Consider the following 26,444-nt stretch of genomic DNA (forward strand, 5'->3'; position numbering starts at 1 on the left):
ATATTTATTTAAATAGTAACGTTTGGTCTACCAGCGATATGTATACCTGCAGAAGTGTGGCTGTGTGTATTTTATAATGATTGTTGCTATATACGAATAAGGCATGCCGATCCCCCGGACAAAATTAAGTATTTTAATGGAAATGCCAATAATTGCTATTATAAAATCAAGGTAAATAATTGACAATAATGATTTTTGTCATAATCATGCAGAATTTAAAATGAAATTGAAATGAAAATGTTTTTTCTTCAGGTTAATTTTCCAATTCCATTTTTAATCCTGCATGGTTCTGAAAAAAATCACTACATATGAACAATACAAATACAAATACAAAAAAACAAAACACAAATACAAACTATTTCAATTACTTTCACATGGTGGACTAAATTTAATACAATTAAATAATGAACCATGGAAAAAAAAATATCAGTAGACCATTATTATGAATATTGAGGGGGACATGTCCCCCCCAATGTCTATGGTAGTTACGGCCCTGCCCCTGGGGGTTCCCTGGGGGTTCCCAGACTCCAGTCTGAAAACATCTGAACTATTTGGTCGTTGGACAACAAGTCGACTAGTCGACCAACGTGACCTGTCCCTAGTCTGAGTGCTTTGGTTAAGGTATTTTCTTTTACAAGATGCTGACGCGTAAAAAGGGAATGATCTGTGAGAGAAATTATTTCATTTGACATACTTTGCCATGTGATTCCCATTGAATGTGGCTTCACTAGCACTGGAAGATCATCCCAGAGGTGGTGCTCTGTTTTGGTTCCTGCAATTCTCTGCTTCTCAGCAGTTTTGTTGTTTTGTGCTGTTTTATTGTGGATTATTGTTAATCCTACCTCTGTGACCGATAAACCCAGCCGAGAACAGATCACCTGTGGAACTTTGTGAAATTGTTGCTAACAGTCTTGGTTTGGCTGCTTTCATGTGAACATAGAACTATTAGCAGATGCCAGTGAGCCTAAAGGCGGTTTCAGTGGAAGGGTTGTTTAAGTATTGGCGGCTGAAATCTGCAAAATTCGACCTGAAGAATTTGTGGGACAAGCTATCTGTGGGCCTGATGCAGGTTTACAATAAAAATATGTTTGTCTTTTGTTGAGCTATACATCTAGATGCTTGTAAGTTTCTAATATTGTAGCTGTTTCTGTTTATAGCAGTCTGTGTGTCAGGAGTTTTCTTTATTACTTACACAATTTAGCTTTCAGTGTGTTCTGTGTATGTATTATATGTTAAATCACTGTGTTTGCAGGGTTTCAAGACCAAAGATGGATATCTTGTTGTGGCAACGGGGAATGACCAGCAATTTATGAAAGTGTGCAAAGTAAGCAAAGAGCTTTTATTGTGTACTCAAAAAGACACATATTAATAAATCTAGCCACACTTTATTTGTACATTTCAGTCACAGCCATATTTTGCAGCTGTATACATTTGTTTTGACTGATAGAAAAGGCTTCACATTTCCTAACACAGTCCTGTCACTTAACATGTGTCTGTGTTGCCAATGTCTGAGATTGGATGACCTGGCTGAGAGCCCAAAGTACCAAAACAACACGTTAAGAGTTCAGCATCGGAAAGAGCTTTTTCTGAGCAGGTTCTGTCAGAGAGGTAAGCCACGCCTTCTTTTTAAACCCAGAGAAATGTAAAAAAATGCTGCAGGGATCAGGGTTGTGTGCCATTCAGAATTGAATTGAAAATGCCTTTCAAATACCAATTCAGTTCCTAAATTTGAATTTAAGGAAGTAGTATTAACATGATTATCAGTGTTTGAAACCCATCTAAAGAATTTTCATTTCATTTCATTTCAAATGAACCAAAACCAAGATTAATAAATGCTGGAAGTGTTCTTCATTGTATGTTTATGTAATGGATAGTTAACTAGTGTTAACAAATACATCCTTATTTTGAAGTGTCACAAATTAAATTAAATTAAATTAAATTGCATTTAAATATAAATTAATTTTAATTTAATTTAATGTAATTTGCTTTTTTTGTTTTTTTTACATTAGTAAATGCATTCAGTGTCATAAACTAGCAATGAACAATAGCTTTTTACAGTATGTTAATTTATGAAAATAGTTATTTATTGTTAGTTCATGTTAGTTTATTAAATTCAATTATATTTAGTCAATATAGGCCTATTATATGATCAATAATTCAATTATATTTTTATGAAGTTATCTAAAAACAACATAGTGGTACTTTGGTAGTGCCGGGAATAATAAGTTACAGTTAATAATGTAATTACTTTTTGCCTTGACACAAAACTTATGTTGGACAAACTAGATTCCTTTGCTGTGAGACTGCATTGAATTTCTTCGAATTCATTAAACTTCCTCATAACCTGTCATTTTAGTTCAACATCCTGTGGCATGTGGCCAATTCAATTCGAATCTCAACTGATTTAGAGGGGAGCCAGTTCTTAAAGTCTGATACTGCAGCTATTCTCCCAGCGTTCAGCCAAGACTGCCCATTCTGGTCTGGTTTCTGGTCAAATGGTTGGGGAAACTTTCTAATAAGAGGACAAATCAATTACTCCAGGCATTTAATTTTAATTCCATGAACCCGCATATTGAATTTTCGATATGTGTCATGCACAACCATTCTCACTGTCTGTACAAAATTCAAATGTCATATTCTGTTTGAATGAATCAGCATCAAAACTAATGATCAAGAAAGATCAATTATGTCAACAATATGAGCAACATTGTATGTTTACAATATTAAAAGAAAAAGAGGACTTCAGTTACAGTGGATACATTAAGTAACATTTTTCAAAGGGTGTTTGTGGTGTTTGAGAATGCTTGCTCTTGTCCTTTTGGGGCAGGCAGAGGATGTGACCACATTTGACTTGCATTTTTGGTCATTGTATCATGTCCTTGTCCTGTTTTCCAGCACCCCTCCATTCTATTCCTTTCCAATCCTCCGTTCAGTCCTCTGTCCTCCCTCAGGTTCATGGAGGAGACGACCAGGGAGTGGCTGAGACATTTTGAAGGCACGGGTGTCCCCTGTGGTCCTATCAACAATATTCAGCACACAGGTTAGTTTGAGGTCACGTCCACACTTACACCTTCAAATGTGTTGTATTCTTTAGTAATGGAATGACCTGTGTCCACTAGTATTGTCCAGATAACAGTGTTCAGCTTAGTTAAATATGAGCTTCAGGTCCGTTACTTTGATCCACATCAGTAGCTAATAAAGTCAAAAGTGAAACGCTATCATATGTACAGGCCCCCAGAGCATGCAATTTAACACTGCTGGAATTTGAACCCATTCTTTTACACCAAAGATGCCGTTTCCCCTGCACACACACACACACACACACACACACACACACACACTTGAATGTTTAATTCCAAACACATGTTGGTACAGAAAGTGCCTGATTTCATTGCTTAGACGTCCCATTAACGTAAGTTCTTCACTCTAGCACATCAGATGATCAGAGTAAGCAAACATTATTTTATCCATGTGTCTTTAAAATTTGATTTGAAACACTCCAGTGAGACAATAATTGTCTATTTTTTATCCCTTGCAGATTGCGATATTTAGGGTTTCACTACCACTTTTATTTATGAAGAATGTTAAAATATCTTAGTCATTCATTGTTACATAATCAAAGGCAGTTTATAGGATTGGCAGTCATAATGAACTGCAAAAGAGCAAGAAGAGAACACGTACAATATGTCATGTGTAAAATCTACAGAATCTAAGAAAATACACATAAATACACATTAGGGCACATCAGTCTTTCTCTCAATGCAATCTGACTGACAGAGTAACACCAGCTGGTGTCCATGTCATGTGAATATCTACTAGATGATTAATAAAAATACTGTAATGTGTTGGAATTATAGCATTTTATCTGATTATGTCTTTTAATCATAGCTGTCCTATTGTTAGATTGATTTAAACATACATGATGTAATAATCTAGACTGACAACGAGCACGTTTACATGCGTGTTCTTAGACGATTATGCTTAATAAGCCGACAAAGTGTGTGGTCATGTAAATGCAATAAGCTGCCATTAATGACTTAAGAGTAAACCGATCGACACGGGTAGATATTTACCAATTACCCAAATTTCGCATTGCATGTAAACACCTTAACCGGCGTTCTTACCGGCTAATCCAATGTGCGCACGTGTTATACGGACACCACTTCATGGTTTGATGTCAAAAACAGAGAATAAAACGTTTATTTCCAAATGTTATGTAAACACGGATTTCTTGCTTTGTTGTTTTTTAATAAGCTGATTTTTGGGAGTAATCAGCATGTTGGTGTGCATGAGAACAGGCTAATTATGATGACATTTTGGACATGGGTGCATTTATAATTTGTCAAGCCTTTTGTCAACAATAGCATTGCACATACACAAAGAGCTTTAACACAGATGGTAAGCGATTCGACAATGTTATGTTATCAGTACATCATTTAATCAATCTCTGTTAAGTCAAAAGTCTATGGCAAGCCGAACTGACTTTTAGTCATGTGCAGGATTTGATTTATAGATATCAGCAATTAAATTTTCACTAGTTAAAAGGCTAATTTCTAATATCAAAATTAGCATTTTATTGAAAATATAATTGTCGATATCTACAATAAAATTCATATCTTGCACGTAATTACATGTCAAAATGGCTTGCGATACAATTCAACATTCTACTAATGAAAAAAAACAACAACAAACTCTCAACTATCAGCAATGTATTACTTTGCTATTTAAATTATGCTTTTATGACCTAAGCGCTGTTCATACTGAGCGATTTTATAGCTGGAGATCACCAAGATGCTGTAATGTTGATCAGAATAGACGTTCTTTCTGCTGGCCGCTCTAACGTTATTGATGGTTCTCACCACTGGCCATGGATTAGTTTTTGTACCACTAGAAAGAAACATTCTAAAGGGCATTTGTATATAAACTGCCTTATGTCATGCAGATGAACGATTATCAATACACAAAAAAAAAAACTCACCTGGAATGCCGACAGTTAAATTGAAACTTTTCTGAAGTTAAACTTTGTTTCAGCTTTTAGTGTCGTTGCAAATGACCATACCGTTCATAAATGCTGTAAAACATGTTGTTCATTGTTCATTCATGATACATCATGCATTAACTAATGTTAACAAATACAAACTATTATATTTTGTATTTTGGAAAACTGTTGTAAAGTGTTGCCAAAAACTGGATAATGTGTTTTCCAGGGTTCCCACGGTCATGGAAAACTTGGGAATATCATGTAATTTTAAATTGTAATTTCTAGGCCTGGAAAAGTAATAGACATTCCGGGTTCAATACAAGTAAAGCTCAGTCGAGAGCATTTGTGGCATAATATTGATTACCACAAAAATACATTTTGATTCCGTTTTTTTTTAATTTATTTTTTTATGCTAAATCCAGGTAAAAGTGAGGCACTTAAATTGGAAGTGAATAGGGGCAATCCATAAACGTTAAAACAGCCACAAGACATAAACAATATGTGTGTTAACATTATTTTAGTGTGATACAATCACTTATTAACCTTTTCTGTGTATCGTTATAGCCAATTTTACAACTTTGTTGCAATGATGATGAAATGTAAAAAATTACTGAAAAAATTACTATTTAAACAACTTTTCAGCTCAAATAATACATGAGTTTTAACAGAATTAATGTAAGTGCTTTTATACAATTATAAGCTTCACATTTCTGCCTTTAAACCCTCCAAAAATTGGCCCCCATTCACTTCCATTGTAAGTGTCTCACTGTATCCTCTATTTTTGCTTTTTTTAAAGAAACAGATGGATGAGGAGAAATACATTTTTGTTGTAATCAACATTATGCCAGAAATGCTGTCAATTGAGCTTAACTTGTATTGAACCCGGAATATTCCTTTTAAAAAAAAGTCATGGAAAATATCTATTGTAAATATACTGTACATTTTCCTAGTTTTGCTCTGCTCTAAAATGTTTTGTCAACTAGGGATTGCTCTTTGAGCTCAATACTTATAAAATGGCACTGCATGCCTATTTTTAAATACTACGGACCACGAATGACTGGAAAAGTCATGGAAAAATCATGGAAAAATCATGGAAATGCATTAAGTAACTATAGATAGATAGACAAACAGACCGACAGACAGACTGACTGGCAGCCAAAAGTTTGGAATAATGTACAAATTTTGCTGTTTCGGAAGGAAATTGGTACTTTAATTCACCAAAGTGACATTCAACTGATCACAAAGTATAGTCAGGACATTACTGATGTAAAACACAGCACCATCACTATTTGAAAAAAGTCATTTTTGATCAAATCTAGACAGGCCCCATTTCCAGCAGCCATCACTCCAACAACTTATCCTTGAGTAATCATGCTAAATTGCTAATTTGGTACCAGAAAATCACTTGCCATTATATCAAACACAGATGAAAGCTATATGATTCATTAAATGAAACTTAACATTGTCTTTGTGTTCATTTTTGAGTCGCCACAGTATGTAATATACTGGCATGTCTTAAGGTCAATATTAGGTCAAAAATGGCAAAAAAAAAGAAACAGCTTTCTCTAGAAACTCATCAGTCAATCATTGTTTTGAGGAATGAAGGCTACACAATGCTTGAAATTGCCAAAAAACTGAAGATTTCATACAAAGGTGTACACTACAGTCTTCAAAGACAAAAGACAACTGGCTCTAACAAGGACAGAAAGAGATGTGGAAGGCCAGATGTACAATTAAACAAGAGGATGAGTACATCAGAGTCTCTAGTTTGAGAAATAGACACCTCACATGTCCTCAGCTGACAGCTTCATTGAATTCTACCCGCTCAACACCAGTTTCATGTACAACAGTAAAGAGAAGACTCAGGGGTGCAGGCCTTATGGGAAGAATTGCAAAGAAAAAGCCACTTTTGAAACAGAAAATCAAAAAGAAAAGGTTAGAGTGGACAAAGAAACACAGACATTGGACAACAGATAATTGGAAAAGAGTGTTATTGATCTTAACCCCATTGAGCATTTGTGGGATCAGCTAGACTGTAAGGTGCGTGAGAAGTGCCCGACAAGACAGCCACATCTATGGCAAGTGCTACAGGAAGTGTGGGGTGACATGTCACCTGAGTATCTGGACAAACTGACAGCTAGAATGCCAAGGATCTGCAAAGCTGTCTTTGCTGCATGTGGAGGATTTTTTGATGTGAACCTTTTGAAGTAGTTTAAGAAGTTCTAAACATTTTTTCCAAATTTTAGTAGTAATTTTTCATGTTATTAATGTCCTGACTATACATTGTGATCAGTTGAATGCCACTTTTGGTGAATAAAAGTACCAATTTCTTTCCATAAGAGCAAAATCTGTACATTATTCCAAACTTTTGGCCGCCAGTGTGTGTGAATGTGTGTGTATGTATCTGTGTGTGTGTATATATATATATATATATATATATATATATATATATATATATATATATATATTATTGTATTTTTTATTTTTATTTTTATCATAATAGCCTATGTCTAGTCAGTGCATCTCAAAGGACTTTAACAAGTTAAAGGCTATTTTTGCTTGTCTAGATTTCGGTCTGGTGTCATAAACATATCCTGCATCTGCATCCGCTGAGGTTTCTACAGCAATGCCCAGTTCAGTTACATTCTTGCAGCTTTGAAAGCTGAGGCTGATGAATCCATCCAGAGATCCAATCTGACAAGACACAGTACAAACCTGTTAGCCATTGCTTCTTTATTTGAGTGAAGAAACCATAAACATCCAGCATTCACTGGAGAAATCAGCAGTAGCGGTGCGGGCATGGAGGAAATTTGTCGACAGATGGGAAGAGCAAGCTGAGGAGATGTTTCAGAAGAAGGGACAGCTGCACATGTAAAAGGCGGAAAACCAGATGGAGAGGATAAGAGATGGGAGGTTAGTATTAGAGGAAGATGAAGTAGGTGATATTAAGAATCAGTGGACGAGGAGGGGCGCTTTGGACGAGACAAATGAAGAAAGCAGATGGAAAATGGGTAGGGTAGTCAATTAATTTCACGTTGCGTTTCCATTGCAAACAGGTAATGTGGCTTGATGAACTGATGTAGTAGAACATCACAGAGGTTTGTCATTTTGACCAGAGATGAAAACCAAACCTGGTCAATAAATCTTCGAACTGCTGCTGTTATTAGAGGGACCTTCATTCAAAGCTGTATCTTTAGTAATTTCGGCCTTTTGAAGCACTATAATTTAGAGTTCTTACTCTTCATGAAGCATAACTTAAAGTATACTCATCCTGTATTTGTTGTTCAAACATCTTGTGAAGTTAAATGTTTTCAAGTATCCTCGTGTAGAACAAGCATTATTCAGTGTCTTTTGTGGAACCATTGGTAGCCTCTACAAGTCACGTCAAGCCCCCCAAAGCTTGGCAGGGACTTCTGTATTTTAGTGTAGAATAAACAACCCTTAACATTTTAAATGCTCACAGCTTTTGAACTTTTATAAATTTTTCACTTGATTATGTTACACAAATAAACAGAAATAAATGTTCTACATCAATGGAAACTAATAAACCACACGGAGCTCTTTCTATTCCAAGTGGAATTCAAAGACATTATCCTGGCATGCATGACTTACAATTTCTTGTTGAGCCTCTCATTATTCCTTCTTCATTTTCTACCAGTTCTTTGAAGTATGTTTGGGTTCACTTAAATGACTACAGCTTAATTTGGAGCCCATTTGAAGCTTGAAAGAAAATGCAATGGTGAAATTGTTGTTAGCCATCACAGATTGTTTGTAGAGGCCTCAATTTCTTTCTTCGTTTTTTGTCAGGCCTTTACCACTAGATCTGTCATCAAACAAGTTGAAGAAAGATTCCAATTGAATCTTTTTCATAGAGTGTATTGCATCAGTGTACAATTTCCAGTGACGTTTGCTTGACGTGCATTGACTTTTTCCTTTATGTTCCGCATGCATACAGTATCAGGTTGCTCGTACTTCATTTCCATAAATCACATCCATGACAGCGTGATTACATTTAGGTCTTGATCTATTGCCAGTCAGTCTTGTTCCCTGGTTGCTGTCCGAACGTAAAAAACAAAACAAAAACAAAAACAAGTGCAGGTTATCATAACTTTCACAGTTGAGCCAAACACTTGGATTAGGTCCAGCAAAACATTAATATTAATGTTGAATTTCCAAAGCATTAGCTCTGTCGTATCAGGTGCCAGGCACAGATGTTGGACTTGGACAAAATTGCTCCCAGATGTGAGCATGGTTAAATGTAAAGTAATATCATGGACGAATAAAAGAAGAATTTCTGAAGAAGAGTCCCTTCCTTTTTTGAGCATCCAAACTTCAATAAATATCTGATTGTTATTGTTGTGTTTGAGGCTGTACATGAGTGAATGAAACCTTCAATTTATAGTCTAGACTAGTGTTCTTCTCCATCGCTCTTGAAAAGCTGTGGGGCTATTCTGTTTGTTTGAATCTTGTTTGAACTGCGAAATCCCTCTTAACTGAAGTTTGTTCCTGAGAATCCATTGATGGCTCAGAGTGAAATCCACACCACCGTGATCTCTAACTCTTTGTGGCTTACAAAGCCAAGCATTAATTTTTAAATCCCTTGAAAACTTTCTTTGGAAACCCTCGGTTGATATTCCTTTTTCAGACTTCACTGGGAGCTCTAAGTGACTGCTAAGCATCGGTGAATAGCTTCCTGTTACGAATAGCTTCATTTAACTTCCTCAATGCTTTGCCTTTTGCATGCCGAGATACAGCATGTTGCAAACCACAAACATTAGATGAGTTTTATGAACAGAAATAAATGCAATACGTCAACGAGAACGTTATTTGCTGACAGACATGTTAAGTGTGTCTCAGAGGATTGAATGATGGCATCTAGACTTCCGATAAGATTCCTCCTATCATTTTCTGCAAGTTGATTAGGAGATTTTGGAGTTAACCAGCTGCACACAACAACAGATAATTACCGGCCTTGGTGTTTTCCATTGAATGTTTACAAGTAAAGGGATGTTTCCGGGCCCCGTGGACCTTCAAATGCACCCAAATGAGTGAATGGCCAAGCAGTGGAGCTTAAACAGATGTTGCAGGCAGCACTGTTGCTGGTTGCGGAGGCCCCCCAGTCTCTTGTTGAGTTCTCACACTGTTGCTGCAGTAATTGGTCGAGAATATCCAGTAAGTTTGGATTGACTCAGAATTCTTAATTGATTCCTTGTATGATTTCTTGTTCAAACTCAATAAAAACTCATATGGATTTGCCGTAGCTGCTTTAGTTTTCATTGGCACCTCAAAGACCACTTCAAAAGTGTCTATCAGCTTTCTCAGTGTGCTTTTTACCAGATGACCTGTGCCTGCTACTAGCTCATTGCATTTGAATCGGCTCCCTAACTGTAATCTGTACGAGTAATGAAGGTTTACTCTGAAAGCTTGCTCCAGTAGTTCTTTTCCTGGCTGAAGACACAAGGATGTTTGCCATTATTATGGCCTAGATCTCTTGTGAAAATCAATGACCTGTGCACTGTAACTAGATCGGTTTGACCTGCATACGCTGCTTGAATCCTGGTGTGCATGATAAACCTAATTCCTTAATATTTTGAAAGCAGTATTCACACTAAGCACACAAACAGGTGAAAAGAAGTTCACCGCTGTTTTCTGGTGGGATCAAAACAATTGGAAACTTTGAGTAATCCTCAAAAGGCCTGGACATATTTGTCAATGACTTCATCAGTTATCTTGAGTTATGTAGCAGAGAGATTCAAGAAAGCAAAGACTGACAAACTGATTGCCATCATCAATTAATGGATAGGGGAGACCAGGGCTAGTTGTCACAAGGGAAAGTTGTGGTTAGGGGTTGGGGTTAGGGATATATCTCAACAAATTATGAGATCTGGAGTCAAAAGTCCATTGTGAAAATGTGTGTTTTATCTAGCAGAGGTTTGGTATGTTGATTTCTAACATCTAGTTCAAAACCCTCTTAAAATAATTTTTGTGGATTCTGTCCTCCAAAGTTAACTTTAACTATCATCATATTTTTGTTCTAGCTCTTGGCTAAATAAGCATACATAGTAAAACCACACTTGCATGCACTCAGTTAACGGTCAACTATATTATGAAGGCATGTTTTTATGCTCCATTGTTCCATTGGGATAACTTACCCCATTTAGTATGACAACATGCCCTGCCATCGGGGCAAGTTGTTACAAAAGGTCCGTGTAAATTTAATGAATTGTATCTTATTTTTCCTGGGCAATAAAGGTGAAAATGTTTAACTGTTTTTTGGGGGTTTTTTGTAGCCAAGACTTCAAGGTACGTGGCTATGCAGAAATAGACTCAAAAGCAGCTAGCCCTGGTTTCCCCTACCCTGATATGCAATGTGTTCAACCATCCACTGGTTTTATCCTCAGTTGTTCTTGTGTTTGGCAAGATCGTTGATCTTTCTCCACACAAAGGTGTAATAGGTAAATGACAAAGTAATTTGTTCTGTCTACTTTGTTTTGCAGTCAATAAATATTAGGATCATATCTTAGACGATGCATCCATGGAATGTTGGTTTATGGTTCACAGTATTGCTCTTGGATGAATTGGCTAACAAGAATTAACAGTCGTAATAGAAACTGTTGGAGGCAATGCATGAGTGTTAGGGAAAGAACAGGTAAGAATTACAATGCAAATTCCCAAGCTGCTGATTTTCCCATGGACTGCAACCAAAGTCCACCCTACTCTGCTATTTTTGTATAGGGTAACAGTCTGTGGGTTAAAAGATAATGTTCTTAAACAGTTGATTTAAAGTTATGCTGTTAAGTAAGAATAAGTATAGGTCTAAGTAATTGTGAATCTGCTAAAGTCATTCGGACAAGACAATAATTTGTTTTCTCCGAAAATATTTTATGGAACCTTTCACACATTAGCTTGTTTCCACAACCACAACTTTCTCTACACTCTTGGCACTACGTTTGGTGCACACAATATCATAGATTATCACGTTGTTTTTCTTAAACCTTTATTTGCATGTCTTGGAGAAACTGAACAAGTTCCTAGTGTCTACAATGTTTCTACGTATCTTTACAAGTTTCTACATTAAAGTCCTGTCAATTGGCAATTCAATTATTACAGAATTTAAATTTAGGGGTTAACTATACCTTTAAGCTCCAGCAGCAAGTTAAACTCTCCACCTCTGTCCTTCTTTATTCATCCTTTCAGTCCCTGTGCCAAATACTCTGACCAGCCAGTGGAATGTTTGCTTTACTTCACCGAGGATTAACCTCCCCATGAGCTGAGTGAATGAAAGGGAAGAGTGTGATTGTGGAGCATTTTTCACATTGCAATCACAATGGGATCCACCCGGTGGTCATAGTCAATTAAACTAAGCAGCTGTTGAGCTGAATGGGATACAATTGGAGTGAATTATGGACTATGGCCTACATTAGGACACTAGCAAAAATATTAAACTGAGGAGCGTTCATGACTATTTGGAGCAAATACGTTTTTCTAAATAAATGCACCTCTAAATGCGGATTACAGAGTAGGTCCCAAATCAAAATCTGTGGGGTTAGTCATATGACTAAATCACTTCAGTATCTCATCTTTGTCACTTTATGTTGATATCAGACATACTGAAGAAATTCTGGGAAATTCTTGTGCATGTGTATGTATGCGCTTTTTCCAATTTCCCTATTGGATGTCCTTTTTAAGTTGTTTGTAACTGGCAAAGTTTAAAGCTCTTGTTTAGGTGATTGACTGTTGAGTGGGTGGTGCTTTGCTGCATGCTTTCTGGGACACTTCAGGTTGTATAAGTATTTATACCTCAAATGCAATGTGGTCTCATAGGTTTTTGACTACTGTGATGTGTGGCCGCAGTTTACACCTGTATTTAGCACTGTCCACTTGTTTTCGAATCAGGTTCAGGAGCATATCTTAAAGGAAGAATTCACCCAAAAATGGAAATCCTTTCATCATTTACTCACCCTCATGCCATCCAAGATGTAAATGACTTTCTTTCCTCATCAGAAAACAAACAAAGATTTTTAGAGAAATATTTCAGCTCTGTAGGCTCATACAATGCATGTGAACAGGTATCAATATTTTGAAGCTCCAAAAAGCACATAAAGCTATCATCCATATGACTTGAGTGGATTAATTAATGCCTTCTGAAGTGAAACGTTAGGTGTAAGAAAAATATAAATCTTTAAAATGTTTTTAACTATTAATCTTCGCTTCTGGCCAGCTGTCGTATGCACGTTCATGTGAAGGTCAAGTTCATGCTGCCTCTCATGTGAAGCAAGAGATTGGACCTCCTCACGATCACATCACTGCATTCTCGGGTTGCCACACACACCAAGATCATCCTGGATTGCTGTTGTCTGTCCTGGAAAACAGAACGTCTTTCCTTCCCTGCAAATTATACTAGAAACGATAGCTAGAAGGACACTGAGGTTACTTCATTTCAAAGACAAAAGTCAGTGAGCCTAACAGGTAAAACCAGCACATAATTATATTGTTTTAAGAACTGTGGGGACACTAGCACACACCCCATGAAACCGGGACATCTTGTTACTCTACCTACAGTGCTTGAATTAAAAAGTGTCAAAGTAAAATTTTAAAAGGGAGGAAGGATCTTTAGTGTGAGCTCAGGCAAGTGCAGCAGAACTTGCAAAAGCACTGTAAACATACTAAGCATCTGAAGATTGGAATTCTCACTGTGACCCTAAAAAGCAAAGCAAAATCACAGATGGTCTTGACAGTAGTCGAATGGAGTTTTCATCATTTGACTACAAAGCTATCTCACCATTGCTCCTCTCCATGAGCTTGGATCTGTTTTAGAGATGTAAGGAAGTATCTGAATTTTAGAGATGAGTTAAATGCACCTTGTGATATATTGTGATAGCTCTGAGATACAAAGGAATTTATGCCTTCTGACTTGCGGGAGGACATTTATATGTCCAAATGGCCCCCAAACATCCTGCCATCCTGTGAGGGTAAGGGAGGAGGATACTCTGAAACCGTGATCTGGAAGTAGATTTTGTATGTCTACGTGGTTCCATAAATGTCACTACACCTGCTGGCACTTAAGTGTGTTCGGGAGCTTTAAGGCTTTTCAATAAGCCCCTTTGATATGCCTCCAGTGGTTGGGGATGCTTTACTTTCATTCTGAATTTGTCCTCAACACATCACTTCAGCTTCCTCTCACCATGCCGTCCAGAGTGGGAGAGACAGCTTACTTTTAATGGTCTTGGATGATGGCGTAGACCAGCACAGCTGTGCACGTCTTCATATGATGAGCTGCAGGTGGAGATATTCAGCTCATGAATGGTTTTGCTGAAACCAAAGGCAGCTGCCTTGCTACCCAATCAGTCACTGAGTGCATTTACATGCATGTTCTTATATGTATTTTTCTTAATAACCGACAACGTCATAAACTGGCTAAGCAAAACAGATTGGCACACATATGTAGATTTCTGCCCATTACAAATTTTGTATAAAGTACCCACTTGTCATATATAAAGGAAAGTAAAGATACCTTTTAACCCTTTTTCAGTCTTCGTCACAGGCTGACATTTGTAGTATTCCTGGTCAAATTTGACGATACAGTAATCATGAATTTTGTTTTATTTTTTTAAATAAGTGTTAACATTTCTTCTTCCCTGAAGTAAAAACAGTTGTGGCGGGGTGAGCAAGAGACAGAAACCGTGGGTTTGGCGTCAAGCCTCAGAGAGGCATTTGTTGAAAAATAAAAATAAATAAACTAATTTATTAACTGTTATGAATTAACTGTTCATAAAAGGGGAGTAAAGTGTCCATGGGGGAATTAGTGTCAAAAATAAAGAGGAATAAGGGGAATCTGCCCGTCGGCCACGATGCATGCTCCAATTCCCCCGGCGTCGCATCTAACTCGTTCCGGGGGGTCTGAGGGTGCGGGTCCGGTGCGCATCTAATTTCACCGGTACCCTCCCTGATCTGCTCCTGGACCTGCGAAGGACGCCAGTGTGTGCACACAAGGAGATAGGAGCCGGCTTCCTGAGAAGAGGCGCGCTCTGTGTTTTAATGGCAGTGGTGATGAGGCTCTATTAACATCAGGTATACCTCATCAACCGCTGCCCCAACGAGGCTCATAAATTTGCATCTCTCCTCTCTCCAGCCCACTCCCATTTTGAGCCTGGCTGAAAGACTGCCCTAATGGGCAGGGCGACGATGACGAGAGGGACGGGGAGGTCGTTCCGCCACACAATAAAATTATGCACTTCTTTTGGGATTTTATAATTTTTAGAACTTATTTACATTTCTCAATTTCACCATACATTTGCAAATGCAAACAGGGAAATATATGTAACTTCGCAACAGTAAAAATCTACACTTTTATAATTTGAAACATGAAGAAAATATGAGAATGTGTCATGTATTGGGAGCAGATTGCTGCCATCTGGTATTAAAAGACGTGAAAATCTAGTAAATTCTAGAGACTGTTGTGTGTGAAAATCCCAGGAGATCAGCAGTTACAGAAATACTCAAACCAGCCCATCTGGCACCAACAATCATGCCACGGTCCAAATCATAGAGATCACATTTTTTCCCCATTCTGATGGTTTATGTGAAGTTGTGAACATTAACTGAAGCGCCTATCCCGTATCTGCATGATTTTATGCAATGCACTGCTTTCACACGATTGGCAGATTAGATAATCGGCGGAGGATGCAACAGTCCTCCGTGATCTGACACACTGCTGGGACTGTACAGCAGCACTCCACTTCTGTGATCCAGACACCTGAATCATCCCTTTAACATGCCGAAAGTGTGCTTCAATTCACAGCGCATATATGCCTGGATATATGCCAGGTTTAACACTCTTCTTCATCATTTGATAATTATTTGATGAATTACTGCCTTGATTAATAGAAAATGTAGACAAACATCTCTTTTTAATCAAATTTTGTTTACCGGCTGCTTTTTCCTGGGCGGTAATAGCTCAATGTTTATTGCGGTGTGTAAATAGCATAGAGATTTTTGAATGATGCGCAGTCAGTAATGAGCCTAATTAACATTAAAAAGAGGTGTGTTTGCCCAGAAAAGAATGACAGTTATTTTAATGACAATTTATATACTCAAAACGCAGTGCTTTTTCAGCGTTAATTTTGCCTGTTTATACTAGATTGAAGGTGGTTGATAAAAAAGATGCAGGTTTTTGCACTGAAATACCACATGCAAAAGTGGCACAACTTTCGTGAATTCACCCCATGGTGCTTTTTTATAAAAGCACCTACTAACAAAAGATTTTAGGCACCATAACATCATGTCTAATGATTTACTGCAATTTCAATATAGCTTTTGAGATATCCAATCAAATATGTAATGTCTACAATGCTTATATTTCAATACGAATGCAGCTGTAAGCTGAAAAAAGTACATTAATTTTATTTCTTTTAAGCACTCCAGATTTTTATTTTTTCCACTAAACCTTGAAACATACTCATACGATTGATACGATTGGGTACTTACATGCTACTTTCAAAAACTGACTATTATACTTTGTGAAGGCTGCATTTTTCAAGTTTTGGACACATTTTTTCTCTTTCTTTCTGGCCTGGCAGCGTTTCATTGTGAAAATCCTCACAGCCATTCAGTTCCTCTTGCAAACACTTTTCTAATAAACTAGGGATGAGTGGGAAAGACTTAGATTTAAGGCGTGGGAGGATGGAACAGCTTCTCCTGTGCTTGTGAAGATGTAAAGGGAGAGACAGACTGAGAATGGGGGCTGATTTATGCAGTGTCCTTCCTGTTACCTGCCCTGCATGGCCACGGGGCCCCTAGGCGTGAGGAGCAAAGGAGAAATGTGTGTCAGACACATTTGATACCGACCCGGAGTAGCTGCCCAAGTGTAATAAATCAGCAAATGAGAATGTCTGTCAGTCATAAGACTCTTTGCTGGCACAGAGTCTTCTGAAATGCCTGTGTTCATCTGCTTCTTTGGACATCAAACCATCTGTAACAATTGAAGAGCCTTCATAAAGCTGCAAAGTGTGAATCCAATATTTTCACCTTAAATACAAAATGAAGTAGTCTTTTCATGTGAGGAGCACATCATAACAGCCCTAGGATGGAATCTTATAAACTCTGCCATGATTCAAATGTTGCCCCAGCAGAAATGGGGTTTGATACTTTATGCGAACAAATTGCCAGAATTTTTTTGGGCATCATGAAAAGTGACACTTCCATCCTTTTGAGGAATTGTGGTAAAGAGCAGTTCAAGAGTTCAAGAGCCGCAGCAATATTTAGCAGCTGTTTCTGCACTCCTTTGATTTTTTTTTTTCTCAGCAGGCCCCTGGCATCTTCTAAGTCTTTAGTGCAGTTTTACATTAATACAGAATTCAACATACAGTAAATATAGGATCATTTTGTCCAATTTTTGTCAACGGATTCAGCCATATGATGGTCCCAAAAAGTATTTGGACACTTAAATTGTGTGACTATCATTGCTTTATTTAACAAAACAACAGATAAAGTTTAATCTAAAACTCTACAAAGGTTGCTCAACATTTTCTCAGAACTAACTTCCCTTAATGAGCCATTTTGAATGTTCCACTCACTAAGTAGAAATGTTCATGTTTGCTCTGACAAAGATTACATTTGAATATGAATCTTTACTAAACAATTTGACTGATGCATAATGAAGTATTAAATTTGGTCTCAACTAATTTGATTTAGTGCAGTTTGAATATTTGGATTTATTTATAATTAAAGGGATAATACACCCAAAAATTAGAATTCTCTCATCATTTACTCACCCTCATGCCATCCCAGATGTGTATGACTTACTTTCTTCTGCAGAACACAAATGAAGATTTTTAGAAGAATATTTCAGCTTTGTTGTTCCTCACAATGCAGGTGAATGGTGACCAGAGCTTTGAAGGTCATTTGATGACATAATCACTACTCTGCGGGGAAAAGAGATCTGATCAGTTATTTGGACACAGAAGCTTCTTCATGTGGACAAATTTAAGCATGCTGTGTTCTGACTAGGTGATGTTATGATCTGCTTGATTGGATCATGGAGATCGCATTTCACTGGGCCTTAGTATGATCACAGGCTCTAGATGTGGTCTATAAGGATTTAATACTTTTGACACATACACCCATGGTAGGTGTATTTTTATAAAAGAGCATCTGTGGTTAGACAGGAGGGCAGCGGCGGTTCTAGCTTACTTGGTGCCCTAGGCGAGATCTGACGTGGTGCCCCCCTTAACATCCCCAACCCCATAACCCCCCCCCCTTTTTTTAGTATGGAACTATGCTTTAACACACAAAATAAATAAGAGGGATAGTTTGCCCAAAAAGGAAAATTCTCTCATCATTTACTCACCCTCATGACACCCCCGATGTGTATGAATTTGTTCTTTTTGCTGAACACAAGCGAACATTTTTAGAAGAATATCTCAGCTTTGTAGGTCCGTTCAATGCGAGTGAATGTTTGCCAGAACTTTGAAGCTCCAGAAATCACATAAAGGCAGCATAAAATTAGTCCATAAGACTCCAGTGGTTAAATCCATGTCTTCAGAAGTGACATGATTGGTGTGGGTTTGAAACAGATCAATATTTAAGTCCTTTTTTACTCTAAATCTTCACTTTCACATCTGAAAGTCACATGTGATGACTGTTTAGTTTCACTTTCACATCTGAAGGTTTAGAGTAAAAAGGGACTTAAATATTGATCTCACCCATGAATGTGAAAATTTCTCACCCACACCTATCATATCGTTTCTGAAGACATGGATTTAACCAATGGTGTCTTATGGATTACTTATATGCTGCCTTAATGTGCTTTTTGGAGCTTCAAAGTTCTGGCCAACATTCACTTGCATTTTATGGACCTACAGAGCCGAGATATTCTTCTAAAAATCTGCATTTGTCTTCTGCAAAAGAAAAAAAGCCATGTTTCTGGAATGGCATGACTGTGAGTAAATGATGAGAGAATTATCATTTTTGGGTGAACTATCCCTTTAAATAAAAATAACTAGACAATGAATATAGAAATGAACTATATACAGTATATATATATATATATATATATATATATATATATATATATATATATATATATATATATATATATACAGTTGTGCTCAAAGGTTTGCATACCCTGGCAGAAATTGTGAAATTTTGGCATTGATTTTGAAAATATGACTGATCATGCAAAAAAATTTTTATTTAAAGATAGTGATCATATGAAGCCATTTATTATCACATAGTTGTTTGGCTCCTTTTTAAATCATAATGATAACAGAAATCACTCAAATGGCCCTGATCAAAAGTTTACATACCCTTGAATATTTGACCTCAAGGTGACACACTGGTTTAAATGGCAATTAAAGGTTAATTTCCCACACCTGTGGCTTTCTAAATTGCAATTAGTGTCTGTGTATAAATAGTCAATGAGTTTGTTAGTTCTCACATGGATGTACTGAGCAGGCTTGATACTAAGCCATAGGGAGCAGAAAAGAACTGTCAAAAGACCTGCGTAACAAGGTAATGGAACTTTATAAAGATGGAAAAGGATATAACAAGATATCCAAAGCCTTGAAAATGCCAGTCAGTACTGTTCAATCACTTAAGAAGTGGAAAATTCTAGGATCTCTTGATACCAAACCAAGATCAGGTAGACCAAGAAAGATTTCAGCCACGACTGCCAGAAGAATTGTTCAGGATACAAAGAAAAACCCACAGGTAACCTCAGGAGAAATACAGGCTTCTCTGGAAAAAGACGGTGTGGTTGTTTCAAGGAGCACAATACGACGATACTTGAACAAAAATGAGCTGCATGGTCGAGTTGCCAGAAAGAAGCCTTTACTGTGACAATGCCACAAAAAAAGCCCGGTTACAATATGCCTGACAACACCTTGACACGCCTCACAGCTTCTGGCACACTGTAATTTGGAGTGACGAGACCAAAATAGAGCTTTATGGTCACAACCATAAGCTCTGTTTTTTTATTTTTTTATGCTGCATTTGTGTCAAAAGAGATAAAAAGGTATTTTCTAATCACTCTGTATTTGTGTCTACCACTCTATGGAGGGTGGTACACAAATACAGTCTGTCATCTACCTCATTTTTACAACAATCATAACTCATCTATGTTGTTTAAAATTGTTAACAGGAACTGCAAGACTTTTGTGTAGTTTGTGAAAGTTGCATAATTTGACATTTTTGGTTCTCAGTTCTTGTTTATAATTTTCTTTCATTTCTAAGGGGACGTGGATATAATTAGTACTGTACTTGGCTGCAGGTGTACTCTGTCTTTCTGTCTATAGAGTTCTCCTTTGCTCTTAGTACCAGCTCTGTCAGAGAGTTTTTAATTAACATCATTCATTTATTTGGGCAGTTTTCATTTGTAAACTGTACAAACAGTGCCCTTTTTCCATGGAGTACTACAGCCGTTTGAAGATCTTGTGAAGTTTTACATTTATTAACAATTTCAATAAGGCACTTCTGCTGAAAAAGTGAGAAGTTGAAAAGTGTTTTGTCTTAAGCAACTCTCACAAATACAAATGTGGGTGTGAATAAGAAAGTGAAGAATACAGAGTCTTGTTAAAGACATATAAGTGAAACTTATTCAGTAAATGTGTTTCCACTGTAGGTTATGAGCTTGTCTTCTTGCACAATAAAAAATGTATCGACCCCAAGTGAGCATGTTTTATATGTTCATTTTGGAAACTGTATTAAGATTTTGGTATTTCCATCCAGCATTTTTTTATGCAATATCCCCAAATTTGCATAAAATTGTGGATGGAAACCCAGCTATTGTGGACACTTTTTCTTGAGGGTGTAAAATCGATGACAGGATTTAAATTTGTTGGGACTTTAAGACTTTAACACATTGATGCTATTGATGCCAAGCAAAAGCAAAGATATCTTAAAAGATTTTAACACTGTTTTGGCTTATTCCAAAGAATGAGCTAAACTGGCATGCTTTGAGTCTTCACCCATTCACAATTAGAGATGAGTGTGCTGTTAGCCCATCCGAATTCCTTAAATTTCAACACAATATTGATTTCACCACAGGGAGGAAGGATTCCTTTCATTTCACATCATGGTATTTGTGCCTTTCAATGCTATGATGGTGATTGGCAGTGAGTTGAAACAGTTCAGCTTGTTGCTCGGAACAGTCTGTTGATTAGTGTTGGGCCAGCTCTTGAACTCTGCTTTCTGTGTGGCCATTGTTTGCCAATCATTCACAATCAAACTCAATGAGCTTGCTGTGATGCATTTTGACCTGCAACACTAGCAATTTAATGTGAGTTTGAGATTCCAAACTTATGAGATTTGCCATCACGATACTGTAAAGATTCATTTCTATGGAGAGCAATCATGAATGATATACTAGCTAGACATGTTTCCTGATATTGGCGTTCTGAGCACAGCACAGAACGGAACGGTTGCAGTAGCATTTCCACTTGAGCACGGTTCAGCACGGAAGATTATAAACCGTTCTCGGCCCGGAACTCTCGGCACAGTTAGCTAACCGTACTCAACGGTTCTGGTGGAATGGCTTTTGTACGTGGCGACTTGTTTAGTGTGTCTTTATGATTTTATTATGATAATTTAACTAGTATTGTAGCCTACATTTATTTTTCTACATGCCTTTTTCATAAGGGAAGTAGATTACTAGCTCATTAAAACTCAAACTATGTCAATATTCTCATATACAATTTTCATATAATACTTATATACTATTTTGTCAATAAATATCCTTTCAAGCTAGTCTGGGAACATTTACCTTTCTGCATGTTCATGTCCGGTGGCATACACAAGCCCTAATGATGGAAAACCTCTCGTCTTTTCCTCTTTGCTTTCCTTTTTGCATCATTGGTCGTGTCTTTTATGCGTATTAGCAGAGTAAATCCAGAGAAAAAAGCAGTCCTAAAAACTGGAACATGCGATCATCCTCTATTGTTCACTCACTCCAATGTTTACCTCTCACACCGTCACCAACAGATGGATCTGTTACGAACATTCTCCTGATTTCACCACACCACAGTGAAAAAAGAAACTGTAACTGTGTCAACTGGCCCGGATTGGCACGGAACGGTACAGTTTTGTGATGAGAACTGTTCGACCTGATGGAGAAAATTGGCTAATGTGAACCATGCAATTTCATCCCAGATAAACCAACATAGTTTTATGACAACTTTTAATAAATCATAGGACATGGTGAAATGGTAAGAACAAATCAATCAAACAATTTGATTCCCATAGAGACCAACCAATTAAATAGAATTTCAAATTGATACAGTACAAGCATCTTCTGATTCAACACTTTATAAAACGAAATGAACAAATTTGGTTATTCTATATTTATTTATGCAACACAAATGACTGTAGTTTACCTTAAACCTGTGATACACTTCCCTCGTCTCGTTCTAAACCCCAGTGTTTTTTTTTCTACTGTGGGAGACAAAATTTATTTTACTAATAAAATAATGGTTGGGTTTAGCTTTGGGTTTGTGGTTAAAAAATCATAATAACATTGTTCATTAGTTCATTTATTTTTCTCTGTGGGAGTAAACTTGTATGATTTCTTACAATTTTGCCAACTCGTAGTATTATTACAGCTTGTCATGAGATTGGGTTGGATGCCAGTATGCAAATATTCATAAGTCTAGTAGTAGAAAACATGTCAAGATTGCATCAGTCTTAGGATAGCCTAAAGAAAGTCTACTTTACAACAAATACACCAAACTGTATTCTCAGCCTTTGTGATATTCATTAAGACTGACACAAATGAATTTTTCTACCTGCCAATAACAAATAAGTTTTGTGTCCATGTACACACAGTACTGGTTTGGCAGTATGCTGATATTTTTATGTTATTTGTTGAGTTTACAGAAACATTTAGAGGTCTAGAAACTGTAACTATAGAAAGAAAAAAAGAAAGAAAGAATAAACTCTGTTAAACAGTCTGTAGAGATCTAAAGTTGCTATTTGGGTTGCCAGACGTATGGACTGCAGGGTTCTGTTTCTCAGTTCGGGTCATTCAGAAGTTTTTTTCTGGCTTGCAAACAAGCATTTCACTTAAAATATACAAAAGACCCTTTCAGGCTGCTACTGCTGTGATCATATTGGTACTTTATGACAAAGCCACACTGTGGGAAACATATTAAAGGTCCCACTCAGTGAAAAAATCGAAGCAAACCAGATAGTGGTGTTGAGTCACCATCATATGATTATGAATAAACTTTCTAACACAAAACTTTTAAGCTGATACTGTATTATAACTTCACTATCAACAATAAAAACGAAGTGACAGATCTAGCTTTAAGTTTGGATGAGTCAACGAAAAGAGCACTTATCAAGAGAGAGGTATTTTTAAAAGTTCTTCTGATTTATGTACGTCTGTCTGTTTTTTTTTTTTTTTCTTCCCAAATGTTTGTGGTCTAATGGAAGAATCTTACACGAGCTCCAAGCACTTAAAAGCTTGTCACATGTTCCAGGCTCCTCCCATGGGAACACGGCAGAGGCAAAAAAATTCCTCTCTCACAGATCTAGTCAATGTCAGTGTCCTCTCATTGAGCAGAACATCCAAAACAACAGTCACAATTAGATCACAACATACTCTAACTTCTCTTAGATTGGGAAGAAAAGAGCTTAGGAGTTTTAAACAATGCTGATTGGTTAATTTGCATTTTAATCAGCAAAGGATTGGTTGATTTGGTTATAGCTCCAAATTGATCTCTTTGGTGCATGTCAATGCCAGTGTGCAGGGAAGCAAATAGGAGTGTAACGGTTCTCTGTAAAAAAATGAACCGTGCGGGTCGCCACCCACGGTTCGGGAAGCATCGCTCCGCTTGTGTTTCACGTGGGTCAACTTGATGACATCACTGATCTGCAAGCATTGTGTGTAGTTGAAAATGGCAAGTGGAGAAAATGAGCCGCTGATAGAGAAGCCCCCTGCATTTCTCCTCTCTGGGAACATTTTCTTTTTGCAGTCAATTACAACAGCGATGGTCAAAAGACATTTACAAAACAGGCACCGTTTGCAGACATCGCTCGACAAGAGTGCCGTATACTGGTAATATATGCCAATAATGTGTGTGAGGGTTTATTTAATACACACATGCAAGTACTTCCTGTTTCCTCGCGCGGCTGTAATCTATTGCGAGTGTCAAAAATGTGCTTTGATTAATGGCATTAAGATGCTGTTATAGTAATACATTGATACATGATTAATGTTTTACGCCGACATCACCCAGGGAAAGAGCCGCAGGTGAGCCGAAACTGCACACACTTCCTTCCAGTGCTAATTCGGACAGACATGAAACAATAACTTCAGCATTTGGGGTGTTCATTGGGATTTCCACGTATGATTAAAATACTCAAGCAGCATTATCACAACATCCCTTCTCCTATGCATTCTAATAGCAAGGTTATTCCATTTATAGTGATGTACAGCTTCCGAATATTGAACATACACTATATTGCCAAAAGTATTCGCTCACCCATTCAGTGTGGAAGATAAAGGGGCCAATTTTTGGAGGGTTTAAAGGCAGAAATGTGAAGTTTATAATTTTATAAAAGCACTTGTTGTTTAAATTTAAATTTTATAGTCATTTTAGGGTTTGTTGACATTATATCGTCATTGCAACGAAGCTGTAAAATTGACTTGTTTACATGCATATTGCTTATGTCTTGTGGCTATTCACCTTATGCACCAGAGAAACTAGCCATGTTGAAAATGTTGTCTTTGATCTATATTCTATATAGATTTCTATGGTGTTGATGTCTAAGTGTAATTAGCTAGCAAAGTAGATTTACAGGTTATAGAGTTGCCAAAAGTTATCATGAGTATTTTAAAGTATTCAGGGGATGTCATAGCAACAGAAAGCAGAGCGGGGGGAATTTAAAACAAGAGTATTTCATTCATAAATACACAAGATCCTTTATGCTGAGGATGTACTGATATGCCTTTGTGCTCGTGAAACTCCAAGAGACAACGTAAAATCATTAAAAATATCTCTGTATGATACCTATGGTCATCTTCTCATGTCATTCACCCATGGCGTTATAGTTCAGGTGAGCAGATTTTTTGAGCGTTAATCCGGGATGGGGTGATATTATATTTTTATACACACACATACACGCATATATATATATATATATATAAAAGAGTATGTTTTATTTTATATTGCATTTACAACTATTTTAATCACATTTAAGCCTCTTAAAAATGTGGGGTGAAACAAATAATTTTAAAAAGTACAAATAATTTCCTTTAATGTCATGAACATGCATGTAAAATAATACGAGCTGTCCTGTTTAAGATTTCATGTCAACTACACATTTTAACAAATTATTAACAAGTTGAAACCTAAATAATAAGCAGAATTACACGTATAACAATTAAATGCTGTATAACAATTAAACGCTTGTATCATGAAAAAGTGCACTGTGTCATAGCAGTCTGAATGTGATCTGCAGGTCAAATTTACCTCCGCGGGTGTCGGAAAAACGAACTTTTACAGTGACAGAAAAACTACCTCACCAGCATTTTCACATTGTAAAGGGGTTGTGTAGACTCACACCATCAACTCTTGGTGAAAAATACTTTCTGTGCTCCCTCACGTAATCCATTTTGATCGACTCTTCTCAGTACACTCTAATACAAACAGGAAGTTAGATGACAAAATTCGAAAAAGCAGAGCGCGGAAAAGGGGCGGGGCTGAATAAATTTTATTTTAACATTCAAAAATTGCCCCTATTCACTTCCATGGTTAGTGTCTCACTGTAACCCATATTCTTGCTTTTTAAAGAAAAGGAGGGGCAAGTCAAAATAAATGTTTGTGGTAATCAATATTTTGCCACAACTGCTGTCGATTGAGCTTAACTTGTATTGAACTTGGAACATTCCTTAAGCATAACCGTCTACAGTATTAGTAAACTAGCGAGCAGAAATTTTCAGCCAGGTAAAGTTGCAAATTGTTGGTAATTTTCATTATTGGCTGTGTTTGTGGATGATATACTAAATCACATTATATCGGCATTCTTTCGAAGTCCATTTTTACCACAACTGACCAATCACGCTCTTTTCAGAATTTCGCCACTGACCAATCACTGTTTTACTTTCGAGCATGCGCTGAAATACAGAATTGCAGATGTTTACGAGTATCGTATGTGTGCCGCTCTGCTCTGTAGTGTGTTACATATAATCGGAACATGCAAAAGGATAATGATATGGCGTTATAGCTTTCTCAAAGCTGTTCTGTGCTGGATGCACATGAAATTAATTCCATGTCGTACTCTAATTATGTGTGTTACACTGAACAGCTGTGCTCTGAGTTTCGGTTTGGTTCGTGCACGTCACTAACGTGAGCTGACCGCGTTATATTCAAAGTGCTACAGATTTACCTCTGTTGCACATTTGCATAATTCCAAATATGTTTGGCCATTACAAGTGCCTAAACAAATCTTAAATAAACCCATCCAC

At 37.1% G+C, this 26,444-nt stretch overlaps 1 pseudogene; it reads left to right on the plus strand.

The window, feature by feature from the left end:
• Positions 1-26,444, plus strand: part of LOC127434212 (succinate--hydroxymethylglutarate CoA-transferase-like) — a 164,022-nt pseudogene that overhangs the window by 59,804 nt on the left and 77,774 nt on the right.

Source organism: Myxocyprinus asiaticus, chromosome 44 (genome assembly GCF_019703515.2).
Source record: "Myxocyprinus asiaticus isolate MX2 ecotype Aquarium Trade chromosome 44, UBuf_Myxa_2, whole genome shotgun sequence".
Classification (NCBI taxonomy): domain Eukaryota; kingdom Metazoa; phylum Chordata; class Actinopteri; order Cypriniformes; family Catostomidae; genus Myxocyprinus; species Myxocyprinus asiaticus.